Source organism: Lissotriton helveticus, chromosome 7, assembly GCF_964261635.1.
Source record: "Lissotriton helveticus chromosome 7, aLisHel1.1, whole genome shotgun sequence".
Taxonomy (NCBI): Eukaryota; Metazoa; Chordata; class Amphibia; order Caudata; family Salamandridae; genus Lissotriton; species Lissotriton helveticus.
Window position 1 is genome coordinate 1395175806 of NC_136068.1, and position 22638 is coordinate 1395198443.

At 45.9% G+C, this 22638-nt stretch overlaps 1 long non-coding RNA gene across 1 annotated transcript in view; it reads left to right on the forward strand.

Moving 5' to 3' along the window:
- Window positions 1–1131: 1131 nt before the first annotated feature.
- Window positions 1132–22638, forward strand: part of LOC144767429 (uncharacterized) — an 84229-nt gene continuing 62722 nt past the window's right edge. The window contains exons 1-2 of the long non-coding RNA XR_013598200.1: window positions 1132–1281; window positions 4418–4540. This is a non-coding gene — a long non-coding RNA (uncharacterized LOC144767429). The remainder of the gene's footprint in view (window positions 1282–4417; window positions 4541–22638) is intronic.

The window sequence follows — 22638 nt, forward strand, 5'->3', positions numbered from 1 at the left end:
GATTGTTGATGGCCCTGTAATTTTTGCAGTAGCTTTCAGATTTTTTATCGTTTGTAGCCTTTGTGCTTTCTTGGCCAATAAATCCATATCAGCAGTATCAGCAGTATCCTCTGTATCTCTCCCCTTCTCATCAGCGTTCTCTTGCCGTTTCATTTTAGCCTATTCCTTTTCCTTTTCCTTTTCCTTTTCCTTTAGAAGATTTTTTTTTCTTTGAGCTTATCTTTAGTCTTGACTCTCACGAGGCCTTCAAGTCCTGTATTGCTCTCGGCATTGTTCTCCTTAGCTTTAGATCCTCTTGTTTCAGGACCTTTCAGTCTACCCTTAATTCCTAGAGAGACTTGCGCAGTTTGAGTATTCACAGTGCCTTGCGAGTCTTGTAGATCTTCCAGGCGTTCTAGCTGTTCCATGCTCTCTAAGACACCTGTGTTTACAAGTGTTGCTGCGTCCGTTGCTTGTAAGCCTTCCTTACACCCCTTTTCTTGGTTTAGCCCTGTGCGGGTCTGTACAACTGCTGACCCTGCCTGCATCGTAATCCCCGTGTTTCCAGCAGCTCCTACCATATCCATATCCAATATCTGTATATGTGTTGATATCTGAATTCGCGTCCTATTTGGTTGATTTTTCTTCGGTCCTTTGGCACTTCTGGCTGATTCTGGAGTCCTTCTTGATGTGTTTGGCGTGGTTTGGGCTTTTACCACTTCCACTAGATTTAAAACTACTTTGTAAATTACATTATCGACTGTCCAGGCACTCTTTTTTCACTTACTGCTTGTGTGCGTGCCCTCTTCAAAGGAGCTTATGTCAGGCAGGTCAAGGGGGAACCAGTCTTTTTTATCTATATTGTGTATACGAGTTAGGGCTGGGTATGTAACAACATCTGGCCTCCTCCTTGATTTTGTTTGAGTTGATTCTATTTTCTCCTTCCCCCAATTTATGTAGCTTGATCTGTTCAGCCCCTTTACTTTCGCTTTTCTCCCCTTGTAATCCGTCTTCCGATGCATTCACTGCCCTTTGCCGCCTCTCACCGCCTTTAAATAATCACCGACAGTACGCTCACGTGTTCCCCTGGCAACGAGGGACGCTAATAGTGCTGCGCACGCAGTATGCGTGAGGTTAAGTGCGCCGGTACCAAGTCAGCTGATGACGTGAAGAGATAGGCGCTGCCGCTGATGCAGAGGGTGCTGAGGGTGACCAGTTTGATTTTCGACAGCGATATGGGGTGCGGGGTGGTGGAGCTGTCCCTGAGCCGTCCCTGAGGAGCCGTCACCGGGAGATCAGGAGGTAAGCGCCTTGAACCTTTAGCTACAATTTCTCCGTCTATACACATACGTAGAGGGAGCCGGGGACCAGAGAGCACTTAGCACAAAACAGGAGAGCGCGATTTAAAGGTTGACTTCAAGCCGTGTCAGGTTTCGCACAGAGTTCATCGGGTTATATGCAATATTCCCATGCAGGCGGTACATTGATTTATGAATAAAGTAGAATAATTTACGGCAGCTGGGTTTCAGAGGATCTCAGGTCACCCTCATCAGGGGGTGCAAGGCAGACACCCAGGCTTTATTTCAGTTGTAGTTGTGGCAATTACGTCAATCGATATCCACAATATCCACGGGTGCCCACGAGCACAGCACAGCAGACACAGGGTTACTTCCTTCCGGGCCGATTGTAGTGTAACCAAAAGAGAGACATAATGCCGGCTGTGCAAAGTGCGCTTGTATGCCTTTATATTCCCTTTCCACTCACAATCTTTCGCTCTGTCATACTTCATCAAGCTCGGTAGATAGCAGGTTGGCGGAATAGGGGATAGTTTCTAGATGAGCAGGTACACAGGTCACCGAATTTCCAAAACAGGCCCGCTTCACTTCGCCCCTTACTGCATCCACATTAATCCTCTCTCATCTGTTCACAAGTACCAACGCAGAGTTCTGATGATAGAATGAAAAGAAGCATTACAAACGCAGAGTTCCGTTTGTAATGCTTCTTTTCATTCTATCATCGCAAAATAAACAAATGAAGTGTTTTGAATTAGGTATAAATGTGCTTCCGATTCGGGCACACTTTAAATGTCTTGGCAAGGTTTCAAAATGCAATTAAAGTCTTAGGACCAGGCCCGGCTCCAGGAATTTTTATTTGGGTGAGCCAAGGGTGCATTTGGGTGGGCCACTGCGGGCTCGATTTGTCGCATATATGTCTAGGCAGACCTGCTTCAGGCCCTCCTTTAGCACTTCTTAGTCTTACACTGCCCAGTAAAACGCACTCTTTTCCAAATCTCTTTCCATATATTATCACTCTCAAAAGTGTTTTTTCCATGTAATGTTCCTTTGATGGGAAGAGGAGGTTTCTGAGGTGGGAGTATCAGGCAAATGACACTTCTCGGGCTCCCTCTGTGCGAGCCTTCAGGGAGAATCCCTCTTCATACCTACTTCCACCTGACCCTGGACTCTGCAACGCACTCCCTTATAGGCTTGATTATACCCACTCCTCCCCAATGCACCTTATCTCACAGCTGACCTTGGGCCCCAGCCCCATATCAGGCACCATTGGGCTCCACTTTCATTTTTCCCCATAAAAACATTATTAAAATCACCTTCAAACTTAAAACATTGACTATAGCAGTACATATAATTAGCATGCACTTTAAAGTATGTTCCACAGTAGCCCTTATGACCCCACCTGCTAATTAAATAAATAAAAACAGAAAGGCCATGACAGGGCCGTCTTCAGCGCTGATGCGAAAGGCTTTTTTGGCGCCCCACCACGGACCTCTTTCTCCGTAAATACCTTTACTACCACCTTCCAACAGTGCCCCTCATCCCTCCATGACCCACCTATTGACCTCCTCCTCGGATTTCCTCACTGCCACGCCACAAGTGCCCCTCATCTCCCCATAAACCCTCCCCCTTATGACCTCCTCCTCGGAATCCCTCACTGCCACCCTCCAACAGTGCCCCTCTTCGCTCCATAGCTTCTCCCACTGCCTCCTACTCGGATTCCCTCACTGCCACCCTCCACCAACGTCCCTCATCTCTCCGTAGCCCCCCGTGGACCTCCTCCTCAGATTCCCTCACTGTCACCCTCCTCCAGTGCCCTCATCTCTATGTAGCCACTCTCTCATATGCATTTCATTTGTTGTATAGCGCTACTAATATCAGTGTAGTGTGTGTCAGTACTTTACACCACGCACACATTAAACAGAGACAATGAATCATACAAGTATGTAAATCAGTCTACAGGGAATGTCACATTAGCCAATGAGTATTACAAGGTGTAGGAATCACATGTCATTCATACTGGTGGGCAGGATATCTTAAAAGGGTTTGGTCTGGGGAAACACAACCTTAGGATTTAAAAAGTATTCCATGGGGGTCAGCTTTACTGATAAAAATGTATATCTGCCCAAACATACTCAGTTTAGCAACATTAGAATAATGAAAGACTGAGGAAGTTCTAACTATATCACAAAACAAAAAAGCGAATTTCTAACTATACCATTCATGTTTGTATGCAGCTCTTTGGTGACAATTCATTGGTCACTGTCCTATGTTAGGATTGTAACTTCTGAACTGCAAGTAACACAAGGATCTCTGTGACAGAGGCAGTAATCCACTGAGCTTCCACATAAAATACAGTTCATCTGCATTTAAAAACTAACAGACACATGATTGCTCTCCAGCAGGATCATTAATCACCAGCGTTATCTAGGCATTTTGTATTGTCTAATTGTTATCCTGCATCAGCCATGATAATGATAAAAATTGTTTAAATGAAGTGCACATGAAGTATGTGTGGTGCTGGGACTGTGCAGAATTTTAAAAGAAAAACAAATAGTAACACATTCTCTTACCTACTCCATTAGTCAAATGTTGTCACAGGCAGCCTGATGTGATAAGCAGCTGCAGGGGTCAGGATCAGGAAAGGTGAATAGGAATAAACAAACTTAATTTCTCCTGTGCTGCGGAGAACAAGAAATATCCACACAGCAGAACAAGAGGCAAAGGTTACCCATGTCAAAGAAAGGATTTGTCGCCTTTCGCCATGTGGAGATGAAGGGGTGTTAAAATAAACAAAGCCTCGTTCATATGTAAATGGTCTTAAAGACCTGTGAAGTACTCGGGGATCATCTCAAAAACTGTGTGTGTGTGTGTGCGCCGCGGGAATCTGTCTCAGACCGGGCGCACACACACAGACACCCTTTGAGGTCAATACCCTTGCACGCCTGCCTTCAATCCCTCACTGCGAGGGCCAAGGCTCCTGTTTGGGTGGGCCAGGCTCATTTTTGGGTGGGCCTGGCCCACCCGGCCCACCCGCTAGAACCGGGCCTGCTTAGGACTGAGGTTTTTTAGGCAGGATTTGCACTTTACCGTTCAAATTGAGGCGTGCTATGCACCCAATTAACAATCTTTGTTTTCTTTTCCAGAGAGTTGGAAGGCGCGCCGGAGGGAAGAAAGTCAGTGGCGCTCGGAACTGGAACACCTCTTCAGGGAACCAAGAGGAAGTCAGGAGGCAGATAGGAGCAATGCTGGAACAGGTCTGAAGCCAGGTAAGCACCAGATTGTCCAAAATAGCAAAGCGTGTGTGCGGGAGCGAGTGCGGTTTAAATACCTGAGCGCTCCCCTCAAGTTCCTGAACACATGTGTGCATGTTGAAACAGTTTGCACGTGCGCACATTGAAACGGTTGACATTTGTTTGTTCTGTGCGCCTGCAAAACACTCATGGACAGGAAAGCACATGTCTTGGTTGGTGAAAACGAAGGCACATGTTTTTTGGGGTATTTGACAAAACGTGTTTACTGGCAACTTTCAGACTAGTAACATAATGATGAATAACATAAAGTTTATCCATCACATTATGCTGCTTGGTGAATAACATAATGCTGCAGGGTGAGTAACATAATGAATACCAACCACATATGCTGCATGATGAATAGCATTATACATGCTCTGGTGAAACAACCACAACACACCTCTTTTTACTGACAACAGTTGTGCCAAGCATTGCAACCTTCACGAGACCGCTGAGAATAGTTTTTTGATAAGTCGACTTTCTAAGGTACTCTTAGCTTCCTTGGTCAGAACTCCAACTCTAATGTCCTTCAGAATATTTCCATATACCTCATCAAATGCTTGTTGCATATTCTTCAACAGTTTCTTGTATTGGAACTTCAGCCAAATGTTCACATTTCCAATACTTCCTAATAAATTAAATTTTTTTCATGGAGAAGGGTCTTGAAAATAGACTCTAGTTTCACAGTGGTTAGTTGCAGGTGGTCTCCAAACACAATTAAATGCATTTCTACGAACAGAACATTGTACTCTGTTCTTAGAATTTGTTGTATTCTTAAGTGAACAAAGGCAAGCATTAAGAGACCATTCTTACCTTGTCAATATTAAAAACTTCATTTCCTTCAAAACTCTTCCCACCTCATGACACACTTCTCCAGATAACTTCTGGTATTCCAGATTATTGTCATTTTCCACAGGTAGCATTAGTAGTCGATGTAGGGTAACTCCTGTAATATTGTCTGCAGCTAATCTAGTTGTTGCTGTTACTACACACAACAAATTTGATTGTGTTATCCACTGTAGGTAAGTGGTCATCACTTTAATGAAAAAGTTTTTCCCAGTGCCAGCTTGACCACTAATGTATAACAGAATTGGTTTAAAGAAAGCGCAATTGCGTTCTTTGTTGTCATGGAGAAATCCATGTTCTACTTTCTCCTTTACTTCCATATAAATCTCTTTCTGTTCATTGTTGAGTTGTGCAACTAAGGGTTCCAGATCTTTGGTTTCCTGTCTAGCTTGTTCCATTGCAGTTTCCACCTCATTCAGTCCTAATGCAGTTTCATTTTGAATAATAGGTGATCCAAGACGATCTTGACTGAGTGGTGCAGAACTTTAACTAATTTGAGAATGCACCCTAGCTACCTCTGCAACAATTGCTTCTTCTTAGTGAATCTCATCACTTAACATTTGCATATAATGTTGGAAGACTGAACACTGAATACTGTCTTTCACAGCATTAAATGAATCTTCACAACAGTCATAGGCTCCAAGTAATTCAGATTCTGCATGGCAAGGTTTGAAAAGTTGAAGAAGTGCCAAATACAAAAACTCTCTTTTCTCTTGAGTTTGGCAACTACAATTCCTGTGGTTAATTAGATTTCCCTTTGCATGTCTCACTAAACAACGATCACATATGAGAACTACAAATTTGCTTTCTTCTATGTTTTCTTTTACATTGCTTCTGTATCTGTAGTGTTGAAGAATTTTGTATAGGCCCATGTTTTCCAACTGTACACTTCTTCTTGGTTAGTATGTATCCAACATGTTTGTTTTTATTATGTCTGTACTTTCTGGGTCAAACTCTGCTAGATACAACATTTCCGGAAAATACTTTATCACTCTATTTCATGTATTTGTAAAGCCTAGACTTACCCAAAATATTCCCCTTGACTTAGAGTACAAACTCACTGAGCTCAACCTATCCAAGCATTCATAAGAACCAACCTTCCTAAGCGACAACTTTTTTAAACTGAAGCAGTGCAACCTTCTCGTTAGACTCTTTTCTGCACTAATCTCTTTCATATCACTCATCTCCGATTTTGTTTTGCATGAAGTGACATACCGAGCAACAGCAATAAAGTTGTCTGCAACAAATTGTTTGTCCATATTTGCATTCCAAATTTTCAGAATGACAGCATTGTAATCATTAATGTATTTGAACGCCTCTGTTTTTCTTAGATTGCATGTTTTTTTTTCGGTAACCTTCGTATGATTGTATGTCTTACTGCAGGCAAAAGTTGTTCACTCTTCCTTGTGAAATAACAGGTCATGGGAATCCAAAACAACCTCTTGTGTAAACTTTCCATTTAGATCTGTATTTTCGGTTGCAGTATTTCCCACATCTATGTGTTTGGTAGAGCAGAACTTGTTGTCTCAGACCTGTGTCAGTCGAGTGTTTCGGTAAGATGCACATCACATACTGTTAGGTGAAAAAGAGCACACACTCATCACTCGCTGTTCCAAAATGTGGAGCTTCTTTTATTTATAATAGCATGTGACTACGAATAGGAGCACCTCTTGCTCAGTTTCTTCCCCAAGAAGAGGATTACTTTTGTTGCAGATGAAAGACAGCATGGCTTTGAACCTGTGGTTGAAATATCTGCAAACATTAGCATGATCCAAAGAGCAACGTTATTATGCTGTCCTGAGTATTTGAATTTGCCTCTCTCAAAAATTCAAGCAGGGCATCCTATGCGTATTCAGCACACCTACATGGAACAAACCAACTAGGTACACAAAGGTTTCTCAACATACATTTGAGTTTTCCATGATGATGATACCAATACTCATTGGTTCCACATTGGCACACCATCAAATTTATCAAGTTATATTCCAAGTTTTCATCTTTTTCTTGAACTTTATCAACAAATTCCCTTGCAGACAGAGTTTGCAGATTTCCTCCTGTCTTCAGTATATATATTTAACAGCGTAAGATAGTCCAGACTAGTCACTGTCAGACAGAAGATGGAATATGTATAGAATGCCCAGGCGGAATCTTGGATCCTCTGAGTATAATCGCGTTGAGCAGTATTCACCTGCTGGTGTTTGTACAGGATAGTCCTTATACCGTCTACCTACTGCAGGGGAAAACAGCTGCGGAAAACAGCGAGTCTCTGAGATTTTTTCTCAGACACTCAAGGGAGCTACTTTTGCTTGTTTCATTTGAAACAATTCAAAAACCATCACCAATTACTTCTTTACAATGAGGATGGTGAATGCTATAGTCTTCATACATTTCTTCTGATCTAGATTGATCCAAGTTTTCAATCTGTCCGCATGATGGTAAGGTGTCTTCTTCTATGCAAATTTATTTTTCAGCAAAAACAACATTTATATAGTAAATACTATTTTGAATGCGGTATAATGTTGCTTTTTTAAATTGATTAAAATATGCTAACTCTTGCCAGATTTTTCTGTTCTTGTTTGGAATCTCATTTACTAAAATGCTAAGCAGTTCTTCTCTCTATCTACCCCTACGATTTAATATTCCTTTTAACATCTAAAGGTATATACACAACTCTTCATTTTAGCCCTCTCTAGAGCTCAGTTGGAGGTAATTTCCGCCTTGGCTCCATACAAACTATTGCTTAAAAAGGATGTACGTGTTGTATAAGAACTGACTCATAAACATGTAATTCTTTAAACTCTTGTGAAAGAGATACCAATTCTAACTTATTATGTATAGCTCTAACTGGCATTTTATTATTCTCTAACTTATCATAGCAGTACTTACATATATTTTGCCATGTGAACAAATCAAATCTTTCCTCAGCAAACAAATACGCACCAAATTCTTGCCACTTATCATTGTTCCCTTTTATGCTTGAAGAGTACACAACTACATTCTGAGTTTGCGTTTTGTGGTGAGTGCATCGACATCAAATACAAACACAGTTTATTTTTCTGAGGAAACTGTGCTAACCTTTGCAGTGTCTTGAGCAAAGTTTTCATTTGTAATTTCTGTATCTTGTTCTTCTACACCTCTAGCAACCAACTCTTCACTTTTCCTGGACTCTTTTTCTGGATCAAACTACCTAAACTGGATATCTTCATAGACTGTCTCTACCTTTGCTAATGTTCCATACAATAAAGTTCTATTAATTTTTCCTAAACATAAAGCAGAAGTTTTAACATAGTAAAATCTTCTAACCAAATTTTTTATTTTGGAGTGGTGAACAGCTAACAACCTGCAATGATGAGTGGTGCCTTTCCTTGAAAGACATGCCAGTGAATCGCCTTATAAATTACTATATTTCCTCACTTTGCATGGATCTAATCCTTACAAAATAGTATTTTTTTCAGAGTTCTGCATGGAAAGTTACGTATGAAATTTTGTAATAAATCAATTGATTCATGACAAATACTGCAAATATTACTACAATTCAATTTTTATACTGTGGCCTGTCTATGCTTTCCTTGCACCTCTTCAGCTATCACTTCCTCTACGTTCCTAGGAACTATCTCCTCTTTTGCAACAGGAGTCCCATCATTTACTTCGTAGCAACAACCAGTTAAATCACTAGTGTATTCTCTTGAAAATAGCTACCCTCATTGGAATAAGATTCTGTACTAGACGTGTGCTTCCATTCACCTTTAAAGATTTTGAAAAAATTATTTCTATTAATAAGCCTTTTTCTAACACTTTTTTCTTTCATACACAACAGTTTTTGTCTGGTGTCCTCATTCTATTCAAAATTAATATAAATACTGTCTTCTTCAAAGCAAATGCTTTCTCCACAATACTCTCAATATATTGTTTTTGCTTAAATGCATCACTTCTTCTCTAATTTTTTTTCATCCTCTTTAGTAAACTTTGTATTTCCCTTCTGCGAAACATTTTAGCTCTGAACTCTTTAAATGGTTTCTGTCTCCATAACAAACTCCCTGTTTCTAAGAACATTTCCTACTTTCTGCAACATGTACTCCTTGCTTTTTTCCACTTGATGTGCAAATTCAATTTTTAGATAAGACTGTACTCTCATTCTGTAATTTACAACATATTTTTTTCAGAAACTGCTTAGTACTCTTACCAGCTTCTCTTTTTTTCCTCTGGACATTCTCCACCTAATTTCGTTCTTCTGTCTCACTTTGAAGTTCAAAATACTTTATGCTTCTGTTTCTTCTTTTTTTGTTTTGTCAGGCATTGCAATTCTTCTTTGTTTGTTTTCAAAACTCTGTCTCTGGAAAAGTAATAAACATTACATTAAGGGCACGATTAAATCATCTAATTATTAATTCATTAAGTAACTAATGTATTTATGAAACAATACAATATATTAACTAGAAAATACAATGTAGGTTTCAAGATAAAACATTCTCTATATGCAAATCTAACTATGTCAATCAGTCTTTGCATGGTTATGAGAAGGGGTGACAATTTCTCTATGGGTATGTCATTCGTTGTCATAGTTTTGCTGTCTGTATGGGTATTTAAGGGGGTGTCCGAGTCTATGTATGTGTATGTGAGAGGGTGTCAGACTATGTATGGGTATGTGATTGGGTGTGTCACTGTATGAGTATGTGAGACGGTGTGAGAGTCTCTGCATGGGCATGTGAATGGGTGTAAGGGTGTCTATATGGATATGTGACAGGGTATGAGAGTCTTTGTATGGGTACCTGAGATAGTGTAAGAGTCTATGTACAGATATGTGAGAGGGTGTGAGGGTCCAAGTATGGGTATGTGAGAGGGCATGAGTCTATGTATAGTTATGTGAGAGTATCTGTATGAGTATGTGAATGAGGTATAAGGGTGTCTGTGTGGGTCTGTAGGAGGGTGTCAGAGTCTCTGTATGGATATGTGAACAGATGGAACACTGTCTCTATAGGTATGTGAACAAAAGAGGCCTGCATAGGTATGTATAAGGGTGTGACAGTCTCAGCATGGGTATGTGAATGGGTATAATGGTGTCTGTATAGGTATGTGAGGGTATGAGAGTATGTGTATAGGTATTTGAATGGTAGTGACACTATATGAGTATGTGAGAGGGTGTGAGAGTCTCTGTATGAACATGTGCATGGGTATAAGGGTGCTTGTATAGTATGTGACAGGGTGTGACTGTCTATGTATGGGAATGTGAGAGTCTTTATTGTATGTGAATTGGAATAAAGGAGGTCTGTATAGGTAGGTATGTGAAAGATTGTCTCTGTATGGGTAGGTGAATGGGTGTGACACTGTCTGTATGGGTATGTGAGAGAGTGTAAGAGTCTATGTATGGGTATGTGAGAGGGTTCCAGAGTATCTGTAGGGGTATGCAAGAGTCTCTGTATGGGCATGTGAATGGGTGTCACATTGTCTGTATGGGTATGTGCATCTGAATAAAGGAGGTCTGAATGGGTATGTGAGAGGGTATGAGAGTATCTGTATGGGTATGTGAATGGGAATAAGGGTGTCTACCTGGGCATGTGAGAGTTTCTGTATGGGTATGTGAAAGATTGTCACATTGTCTGTATGGGTATGTAAATATGAATAAAGGAGTTCTCAATAAGTATGTGAGTTACTGTATGGCTAAATGATATTCCAAGTTTTCATCTTTTTCTTGAACTTTATTAACAAATTCCCTTGCAGACATATTTTTCAGATTTGCTTCTCTCTTCCGTATATGATTCAGAGCATAAGAAAGTCCAGACAAGTCACCCTCAAGCAGAATATGGAACATGTATGAAATGCACTGGTGAAATCTTGGATCTTCTTAATACAATAGCGTTGAGCAGTATTCAGCTGCTGGTATTTGTACAGGACGGTTATGATAGCATCTACCGACTCCAGTCTGAAACAGTTGCGGAAAAGAGAGAGCCTCTAAGTTTTCTTCCGAGACACTCAAGGGAGCTCCTTTTGCTTGTTTCATTTGAAACAATTCATTAGCATCACCAATTACTTCTTTAGAATGCAGAGGGTGAATGCTACAGTGTTCATACATTTCTTCTGATCTAGATTGATCCAAGTTTTCAATCTGCCCGCATGATGGTAAGTTGTCATCTTCTATGCAAATTTCACTTTCAGCAAGAACAACATTTGTATAGTAAATACTATATTGAGCGAGGTATGTTGCTTTTTTATTAAAATCTACTAACTCTTGCCAGATTTTTCTATTCTTGGTTGCATCCCATTTACTAAATTGTCAAGCAGGTCTTCCATGTGAGAGTCTCAGTATGGTATGTGAAAGGGAATAAAGGATGTCTTTATAGGTATGAATGTGAAAGAGTGTGAGTGTCTATATATGGGTATGTAAATGGGTGTGACATTGTCTGTATGGGTATACGAGGGAGTTGAAGAGTCTATGTATGGTTATGTGAGAGGGTGTGGAAGTATCTGTTTGGGTATGGGAGAGGTTCTGTATGGGAATGGGTGTCACATTAGCTGTATGGGTATGTGAACAAGAATAAACGAGGTCTGCATGGGTATGTGAGAGGGTGTGAAAGTTTCCTCATGGCTATGTGAATTGGAATAAGGGTATCTACATGGGTATGTAAGATGGTGTGAGAGTTTCTGTATCAGTATGCGAATGGGTGTGACATTGTGTGGGTATGTCAAAAGAAATAAAGGAGATCTGAAAGGGTATGTGAGAATGTGTGAGAGTCTCTGTATGGGTATGTGAATAGGTATAAGGATGTGATATGTGAGATGGTTTGAGAGTATTTGTATAGGTTTGGAAATGGATGTGACACAGTCTGAATGGGCCAATGAGAGCGTGTGACAGTGTATGGGTATGTGAGAGGGTGTGAGAATCTTTTTATGGGTATGTGAATGTATATGAGGATGACTGTATGGGCATGCAACAGGGTGTGACAGTCTCTGTATGAGTATGTGAGAGGGTGTGAGAATCTCTGTATGGGTATGTGAAAGGGTATAAAGGATGTCTACAAGGGTATGTGAGAGGGTGTGAGAGACTATATGGGTACGTGAAAGAGAGTGAGAGTCTTTATGGGTATAAGGGTGTCTACATGGGTATGTGAGCAGGTGTGAAAGTCTCTGTATGGGAATGTGAATGGGTGTGATACTGTATGGGTAAGTGAATGGGAATCAAGGAGGTCTATATAGCTATGTGAAAGCATGTGAGAGTCTCTGTATGGGTATTTGAAAGAGTGTGACACTGTATGGGTATGTGAATGGGTGTGCCACTGTCTGAGTGAGTATGTCAATTGGGATAAAAGATGTCTGAATGGGTTTGTGAGTCAGTGCTACAATCTCTGGATGGGTATGTGAATGGGTATAAGGGTGTCTGTATGGACATGTGAGAGAGTGCGAGTATATGTATAGGTATGTGAATGGTTGTGACTGTAGGAATCAGTGAGAGTGTGTGAAAGTCTCTGTATGGGTATGCAAGATGATGTGAGTGTCTCTGTATGGTTATGTGAATAGATATAAGTTATGTGAATAGATATAAGGGTGCCTGTATGGGTATGTAACAGGGTGTGATACTCTATGCATCGTTATGTGAGAGGGGTTGAGAGTCTCTGAATAGTATGTGAATGGGAATAAGGGAGGACTGTGTAGGTAGGCATGTGAAAGGGTGTGAGAGTCTATGTATGGGTATGTGAATGGGTGTGACTGGCACTGTCTCCATGGATATGTGAGGGAGTGTAAGAGTCTAAGTATGGATATGTGAGAGGGTGTGAGGGTCTCTGGGTATGTGAGAGTCTATGTATGGGTATGTGAAGGGGTGTCACATTTTATGGGTATGTGAATTCGGATAAAGGAGGTCTGTCTGGATATATGAGAGGGTGTGACAGTCTATGTATTAGGTATGGATGGAAAATTCGTTCCGCTCGTGGAATTTGCAGATTTTCTGCAATTTCGTGATCTGCGAATCTCGCGAAATTGCAGAAAGCGCCGCGAAATGGCGAGCGGAACGGATTTTGCAAAACTGAAGTACATGAAGCACTTACAGGGTTACAGCAGGTGCCAAAGTTGAAGCGAATTTCTTTGTAACCATTTACAAAATGGTTACAAAGAAATTAACTTCAACTTGGGCACCTGCTGTAACCCTGTAAGTGCTTCCTGAGCGGCGCCTCCAGAGTTCGTTGCCTACTTGCAACTATTCTCTGACCCTGCTCTGACCCTCGAAGCAGGGTCAGAGAATAGTTACAAGTATGGCACAATGCTCCTGTCACAAAAATTAAACCACAACAGGAAGCACTTACAGATAAAGAAGCATGTGCTGGACTTGAAGCTCAAATTCAGTAACACATTAACCAGCCCCAAATTAATTTGTCTCAGTTGAGGCTGGACAGGTGTGCTTTCTCCCCATAATCTACAGTGGTGAACCAGACGGTGCAGTGATGAACCAGAGGGTGACAGTGGTGAACCAGACGGTGGCAGTGGTGAACCGGAGGGTGGCAGTGGTGAACCAGAGGGTGCTGTGATGAACCAGAGGGTGGCAGTGGTGAACCAGAGGGTGGCAGTGGTGAAGCAGAGGGTGTCAGTGGTGAACCAGAGGGTGGACCGCTCAGCCCTCCACAGGGCTTGGTCGCTCCACACTCTGCTGCCGCTCCTGCCTGCCTGCCGCCTCCTGACCTTCCCGCCGAACCTGCTAATCGCCGCCTGGATTCCCGCCGTTGCCTCCCTGCGGCCCCGCCCCCCCGTGATCCCATTGGCCACCCCGCTCCCGCCACCCAGCTGCTCCCCCTCCCGGCTCCTTACTTATGACGCCCCCGAGCGACCGCGCAGCGGACGCACACAGCAGACGCGCGCAGCGGGAGCACCGATTGAGCGCCGAAGGTGCGCCAAAGGTAAGCCCGTCTGCGCCCGTCCACGCCTGGACCGCGCCCAGCGCCAGGACCCCTGGCCCTCCCCGCCGAGGCAAGACGACCCGACTGACCTACGACGCCGCCACTCTCAACGCACTCAATGGCGCCCGGACCCACGCCTGCTGCCGAGCCACCCCGAGACGCACCCACGGACCCTTCACCTGCTGCGCCTGCAAGTTCACCTGCCTCCGAACCTGCCCCGCACCCGCCAAGACAAACACCAGCAGCAACCACCTCAAGTGCATCCTGATCAACACCCGCTCCGTCCACAGGCACGCCGTGGAACTCTGGAACCTCCTCGACGCTACATCACCGGACATCGCCTTCCTCACGGAAACCTGGATGAACGCCTCCTCTGCACCCGACATCGCCATCGCCATCCCGGACGGGTACAAGATCTTCAGGAGAGACCGCGTCAACCAGACCAGAGGTGGCACCGCCATCGTCCACAGGAACACCATCCGCATCACGACCGACGCCAACGACTCCTTCGCCGCAGCCGAGCATCTCCACTTCCAGATCTACACCGACCCTAAGACGACCCTCAGAGGCACCCTCGTCTACAGACCCCCGGGACCACGCACACAATTCAGCGAAGACATCACAGACTTCATCAGCCCACACGCCCTCCCCTCTGCTGACTACATCCTCCTCGGGGACCTCAACTTCCACCTGGAGAACAACAAGGACCGCAACACCACCGCCCTGCTGGAAAACCTCGCCAACCTCGGACTCAAGCAACTGGTCAACACCCCCACCCACTACGCCGGCCACACGCTTGATCCCGTCTTCTCTTCCAGCAAGTACATCACCTTCAGCCACGCCACCGGACTCCACTGGACCGACCACAGCTGCGTCCACTTCAGCTTCAAAAGATCAACGACCCACCACCACCCGCAACAGGTACCCCACAGGAATTGGAGCAAGATCACCGCGGACCAGCTCACCACCTCCCTCAGCCAGAGCCCACCCGCCAACACAACGGACCCCAACGAAGCAGCCCGCAACTTCACACAGTGGCTGACCGCCTGCGCCAATGACCTTGCGCCACTAAAGAACCCTCCCAGCAGACCCAGAAGCAAGAAGGCATCCTGTTTCACCGACGACCTCAAGGACTCCAAGAAGACCTGCCGCACCCTCGAGAAAGCCTGGCTCCTCGACCGGACCACCGACAACATGACCGCCCTCAAACACGCTACCCGCAAGCACCACCAGCTCATCCGCACCACCAAGAAGAAATCCCTGAAGGAACGACTGGACAACAACGCCCACGACAGCAAAGAGCTCTTCACCATCGTCAAGGAGTTCTCCAACCCAAGCACCGGCACCAACGACATCACTCAGTCACAAGACCTCTGCGACTCCCTCGCCTCGTTCTTCCACCGCAAGATCGCCGACATCCACAACAGCTTCGGCGCACCACCCACGCACCCAACCGTCGAACCAACGCCCCCCACCGCCACCCTTCGCACCTGGACCATGGTGACCACCGAAGACACAGCTCGCACGATGAACACCATCCACTCCGGATCACCGACCGACCCCTGCCCACACCACGTCTTCAACAAGGCCAACTCCACCATCGCACCCCAACTCCGGAACATCATCAATGCCCCCTTCAACACCGCCACCTTCCCGGAGAGCTGGAAGCACGCCGAGCTCAGCGCCCTCATGAAGAAGCCGACAGCGGACCCCACCGACCTCAAAAACTTCCGCCCCATCTCGCTCCTCCCTTTTCCTGCTAAAGTCATCGAGAAGATCATCAACAGACAGCTGACTGCCTTCCTCGAGACGAACGGATCCCTCGACCGCTCGCAGTCCGGCTTCAGAGCCAACCACAGCACCGAGACCGCCCTCATCGCAGCCACCGACGACATCCGGACCCTGCTCGACAAGGGGGAAACAGTGGCCCTCATCCTCCTGGACCTCTCCGCTGTGTTCGACACGGTCTGCCACCGCACCCTAGTCCAGCGCCTCAACAACATCGGTATCCAAGAGAAGGCACTGGAGTGGATCATCTCGTTCCTCGCCAGAAGAACACAAAGAGTCCGCCTCCCCCCGTTTCGCTCCGAGGCCACCGAAGTCATCTGCGACGTCCCACAAGGATCTTCACTCAGCCCCACCCTCTTCAACGTCTACATGAAACCTCTTGCAGCCATCGCACGCCAGCACAACCTCAACATCATCTCTTACGCCGACGACACCCAGCTGATCCTCTCCCTCACCAGAGACCCCGACACCGCCAGAATCCGCCTACACAAAGGAATGAAAGACATCGCCGAGTGGATGAAGGACAGCCGCCTGAAACTGAACTCGGACAAGACGGAAGTCCTCATCCTGGGATCTTCACCCTCTGCCTGGGACGACTCCTGGTGGCCCCCAGCCTTGGGCACCGCACCCAAGCCAACCGACCACGCACGCAACCTGGGCTTCATCCTGGACCCCTCCCTCTCGATGACCAGACAAGTCAACGCCATCTCCTCATCGTGCTTCAACACCCTGCGTATGCTTCGCAAGATCTTCCGCTGGATCCCGACCGAAACCAGGAAGACTGTCACCCAGGCACTCGTCACCAGCCGACTGGACTACGGAAACGCCCTCTACGCCGGAACCACAGCCAAACTACAGAAAAGACTCCAGCCCATCCAGAACGCCTCCGCCCGACTCATCCTGGATGTCCCCCGACGCAGCCACATCTCCAGCCACCTGAGGAACCTGCACTGGCTCCCCGTCGACAAGAGGATCACGTTCCGGCTCCTCACCCACGCACACAAGTCTCTCCACGACCTGGGCCCCAAGTACCTCAACGACCGCCTGAGCTTCTACACGCCCACCCGCCAGCTACGGTCCACCATTAAGAAAATGGGGTAACCCATACGGTATGGACCTGGGCATTTAACGATATCAAAACAACAGTGGTCCTAGACCTATTAATTACACAAGTTGACTTAAATCAATAATTTCAACAAATTTAAATAGAGCAACCACAGTCCATCTGCTCTATCGTACTGGAGAAAACTTTTTGTACCACACAAAGAACCTAAACCACCAACAAAAGATTACTTTTGATTTATTAACTCATTCATCATGTATCCAAATATTTTTTGGTTTTTTAGTTCATATTATACACAGTTACTTAATTTCAAAAATTAATAAAAACATAGAGGTTGCCCGAGAAAAAAGATAGTGCAAAAGAAGTGCTCAGAAGTGTGGACGCAAGTGAACGGAAAGGAAACAAAATTAGAAAGTGTAGAAACAACTATTCACATTATTTACAAAACAATAACAAACTTTCAGCTCAATCATATTTGAACCCTGGCCAACTGATTTGTAGTCTCTTTAAAGGATTTTTCCAATTAGACGTGTGTCTGAAAATTATTTGGCACTATATACAATTCTTGGGTTGGTCCAAGGGTAATGAGTGGTAGTGTCGACGTTTCGACTCGTCTTATGCCCAACCGGTGATTTGAACCTTGGGATTGCGAGTCTTCATCAGGACTGGAGAATGTACGTGGGCAACCAAGGGATAATAATAACCCCTTCAATAGGATGAAAAACAAAGGGACGTGGTCCTGAATTCCAACTTCCTATTAATACTTCTTATTATGTGGATTCCATTGTTACCACATCTCGTTGAGGTTTCCAAATGTCATACAGGCACCATGGTAAAAGATTTACCTTGGAAAATTGGGTGATTCGCAATTTCTCGAAAGCTCCAGTCTTTAAGTCAGGTAGCTTATCAGATCATAGGCGTGCCTATTCCTCGGTTCGTGATTCTACAATGGAGGAAGGGAGAGGCACTTTCTCGAAAGCTCCAGTCTTTAAGTCAGGTAGCTTATCAGCTCATAGGCGTACCTCTTCCTCAGTTCGTGATTCTGTCTATCTGTGAATACAACCGGTCAACCTCGCCTGCTCCGTGGACGCCGTCCTGACTGACCTGACTTAAAGACTGGAGCTTTCGAGAAAGTGCCTCTCCCTTCCTCCATTGTAGAATCACGAACCGAGGAATAGGCACGCCTATGATCTGATAAGCTACCTGACTTAAAGACTGGAGCTTTCGAGAAATTGCGAATCACCCAATTTTCCAAGGTAAATCTTTTACCATGGTGCCTGTATGACATTTGGAAACCTCAACGAGATGTGGTAACAATGGAATCCACATAATAAGAAGTATTAATAGGAAGTTGGAATTCAGGACCACGTCCCTTTGTTTTTCATCCTATTGAAGGGGTTATTATTATCCCTTGGTTGCCCACGTACATTCTCCAGTCCTGATGAAGACTCGCAATCCCAAGGTTCAAATCACCGGTTGGGCATAAGACGAGTCGAAACGTCGACACTACCACTCATTACCCTTGGACCAACCCAAGAATTGTATATAGTGCCAAATAATTTTCAGACACACGTCTAATTGGAAAAATCCTTTAAAGAGACTACAAATCAGTTGGCCAGGGTTCAAATATGATTGAGCTGAAAGTTTGTTATTGTTTTGTAAATAATGTGAATAGTTGTTTCTACACTTTCTAATTTTGTTTCCTTTCCGTTCACTTGCGTCCACACTTCTGAGCACTTCTTTTGCACTATCTTTTTTCTCGGGCAACCTCTATGTTTTTATTAATTTTTGAAATTAAGTAACTGTGTATAATATGAACTAAAAAACCAAAAAATATTTGGATACATGATGAATGAGTTAATAAATCAAAAGTAATCTTTTGTTGGTGGTTTAGGTTCTTTGTGTGGTACAAAAAGTTTTCTCCAGTACAATAGAGCAGATGGACTGTGGTTGCTCTATTTAAATTTGTTGAAATTATCGAGCTACGGTCCACCAGCCTCGTCCTCACAGCCGTACCACGCATCCAAAGAGCCACCGCCGGAGGAAGATCCTTCTCTAACCTGGCTGCCAAGACTTGGAACTCCCTCCCCATCCACCTTCGGCTGACCCAGGACCATCTCGCCTTCAGGAAACAACTCAAGACCTGGCTGTTCGAGCAGTAACATATCCCTCCCCCCAAGCGCCTTGAGACCCTCCCGGGTGAGTAGTGCGCTATACAAATGGTATGATTGATTGATTGATTGATTGGCAGTGGTGAACCAGAGGGTGGCAATGATGAACCAGAGGGTGGCAGTGGTTAACCAGAGGGTGACAGTGCTGAACTAGAGGGTGGCAGTGCTGAACTAGAGGGTGACTGTGATGAACCAGAGGGTGGAAGTGATGAACCAGAGAGTGGCAGTGGTGAACCAGAGGGTGACAGTGGTGAACCAGAGGGTGGCAGTGGTGAACCAGAGGGCGGCAGTGGTGAACCAGAGGGTGCAGTGATGAACTAGAGGGTGGCAGTGGTGAACCAGAGGGTGCTGTGATGAACCAAAGGGTGGCAGTGATGAACCAGAGGGTGCTGTGATGAACCAGAAGGTGCGGTGGTGAACCAGAGGGTGGCAGTGATGAACCTGAGGGTGGCAGTGATGAACCTGAGGGTGGCAGTGATGAACCAGAGGGTGGCAGTTGTAAACCAGAGGGTGGCAGTGGAGAACCAGAGGGTGCTGTGATGAACCAGAGGGTTCTGTGATGAACCAGAGGGTGACATTGGTGAACCAGAGGGTGACATTGGTAAACCAGAGGGTGACATTGGTAAACCAGAGGGTGACAGTGGTGAACCAGAGGGTGGCAGTGGTGAACCAGAGGGTGGCAGTGATGAACCAGAGGGTGCTGTGATGAACCAGAGGGTGGCAGTGATGAACCAGAGGGTGGCAGTGGTGAACCAGAGGGTGGCAGTGGTGAACCAGAGGGTGGCAGTGGTGAACCAGAGGGTGACAGTGGTGAACCAGAGGGTGGCAGTGGTGAACCAGAGGGTTGCAGTGATGAACCAGAGGGTGGCAGTGGTGAACTAGAGGGTGGCAGTGATGAACCAGAGAGTGGCAGTGGTGAACCAGAGGGTGCTGTGATGAACCAGAGGGTGGCAGTGATGAACCAGATGGTGCTGTGATGCACCAGAAGGTGCAGTGGTGAACCAGAGGGTGGCAGTGATGAACCAGGTGATGGTAGTGGTGAATCAGAGGGTGGCAGTGATGAACCAGAGGGTGGCAGTGGTGAACCAGTGGGTGACAGTGGTGAACCAGAGGGTGGCAGTGGTGAACCAGAGGGTGCTGTGATGAACCAGAGGGTGCTGTGATGAACCAGCGGGTGGCAGTGATGAACCAGAGGGTGACAGTGGTGAACCAGAGGGTGACAGTGGTGAACCAGAGGGTGGCAGTGGTGAACCAGAGGGTGCTGTGATGAACCAGAGGGTGCTCTGATGAACCAGAGGGTGGCAGTGATGGACTAGAGGGTGGCAGTGGTGAACCAGAGGGTGACAGTGGTGAACCAGAGGGTGGCAGTGGTGAACCAGAGGGTGGCAGTGGTGAACCAAAGGGTGGCAGTGATGAACCAGAGTGTGGCAGTGGTGAACCAGTGGGTGACAGTGGTGAACCAGAGGGTGGCAGTGGTGTACCAGAGGGTGCTGTGATGAACCAGAGGGTGCTGTGATGAACCAGAGGGTGGCAGTGATGAACCAGAGGGTGGCAGTGGTGAACCAGAGGGTGACAGTGGTGAACCAGAGGGTGGCAGTGGGGAACCAGAGGGTGGCAGTGATTAACCAGAGCGTTGCAGAGGTGAAATAGAGGGTGGCAGTGATGAACCAGAGGGTGGCAGTGGTGAACCAGTGGGTGACAGTGGTGAACCAGAGGGTGACAGTGGTGAACCAGAGGGTGCTGTGATGAACCAGAGGGTGGCAGTGATGAATCAGAGGGTGGCAGTGATGAACCAGAGGGTGGCAGTGATGAACCAGAGGGTGGCAGTGGTGAACCAGAGGGTGCTGTGATGAACCAGAGGGTGACAGTAGTGAACCAGAGGGTGGCAGTGGTGAACCAGAGGATGCTGTGATGAACCAGAGGGTGGCATTGATGAACAAGAGGGTGGCAGTGGTGAACTAGAGGGTGGCAGTGGTGAACCAGAGGGTGGCAGTGATTAACCAGAGGGTGGCGCAGCTAAACTGCCCGGGAGCCCTGTGGGTGTGAGCCGCCGCGCTGCTGAGCTGCCCAGGGTTTGTGAGCCCCCGCGCTACTGAACTGCCCCGGGGCCAAGTGGGTGTGAGCCCCTGCGCTGCTGAACTGCCCCGGAGCCCTCTCAGTGTGAAAATCATTTGTGCTCAATTGCCTGGGAGCCCTCTGGGTGTGGGCACACATTGTGCTAAGTGCCCCCCTGCCCCCAGTACATATATACCCGTACCACACAGCACCATTATGCTCTTGCACCATGAAGTCTGGTGCCTGGATGCTCCTGATCCGTGTAGGGGGTACCACCGTCTGGTGCAGTCAAAATGTAAAGTCATAACTTGCTACACAGCACCAATAAACATGTGTCCCCCCTGGCACCGGTATGCGCATGTACTAGGCGTGCAGCACCCGCATGCCACTGCACCCTACTGCCCAGCGCCAGCATATGCCTGTACGGGGCAGTTTAGTATGAGATGGGACATTGTCCAGCAGCAGCAGCTGCATGCGCCTGAACCCACTGAGCAGGATCAGAATGGCTTTGTACCAAAACGCGCAGCAGAGCTATCTTGGACATCTGAAGGATTCTGGGGTCCTGTGCCAAACGTATTTTTGCATCCATGAGTTTCCCGAGCGCCATCCTCGTGTTGCTCCAGTGACCAGGAGGCTGCTTTCTCCTCATCTGCTGCTCTGCTCGGTCTCTGACCCTTTATAAACAAGATGCATGTGAACTTGCATAGAAGACCCGCCCGTTTGGCCCCGTCCACCACACACTAGCGGTATTAAACGTCTTCCCGCCCGTCCCCACTATAATGGCCAGCTCACTCAAGGGACCTCGGTGCCTTCTGGCGCGCTGGCAAAGTTACAGGCACATGTGGTCACATATTTGTGCAAATGGCAAAAAACAATCAGCGAGTTCGCAGGAAAATTTGCGAACTCGCGGATTTGTTTGCCATTTCGTGTGAATTCGCGGACTGCGAATTCGCAAATTTAGCCCATAGGCTATGTGAGAGGGTGTGAGAATTATCTGTATGGGTATGTGAATGGGTATAAGGGTGCCTACATGGGTATGTGAGAGAGTGTGAGAACCTCTGTATGGGTATGTAAGAGAGTGTGAGAATCTCTGTATTGTATATGAATGCGTGTGACACTGTTTGTATAGGTATGCAAATAGGAATAAAGGAGGTTTATGAGATTGTGTGAGAGTCTCTGTATGGGTATGTGACTAGTTATAAGGGTTCCTGTAGGTGTAACAGTCCTTACAGTAATATTTCACTCTCTGATTTATTGATTCTCTCATTC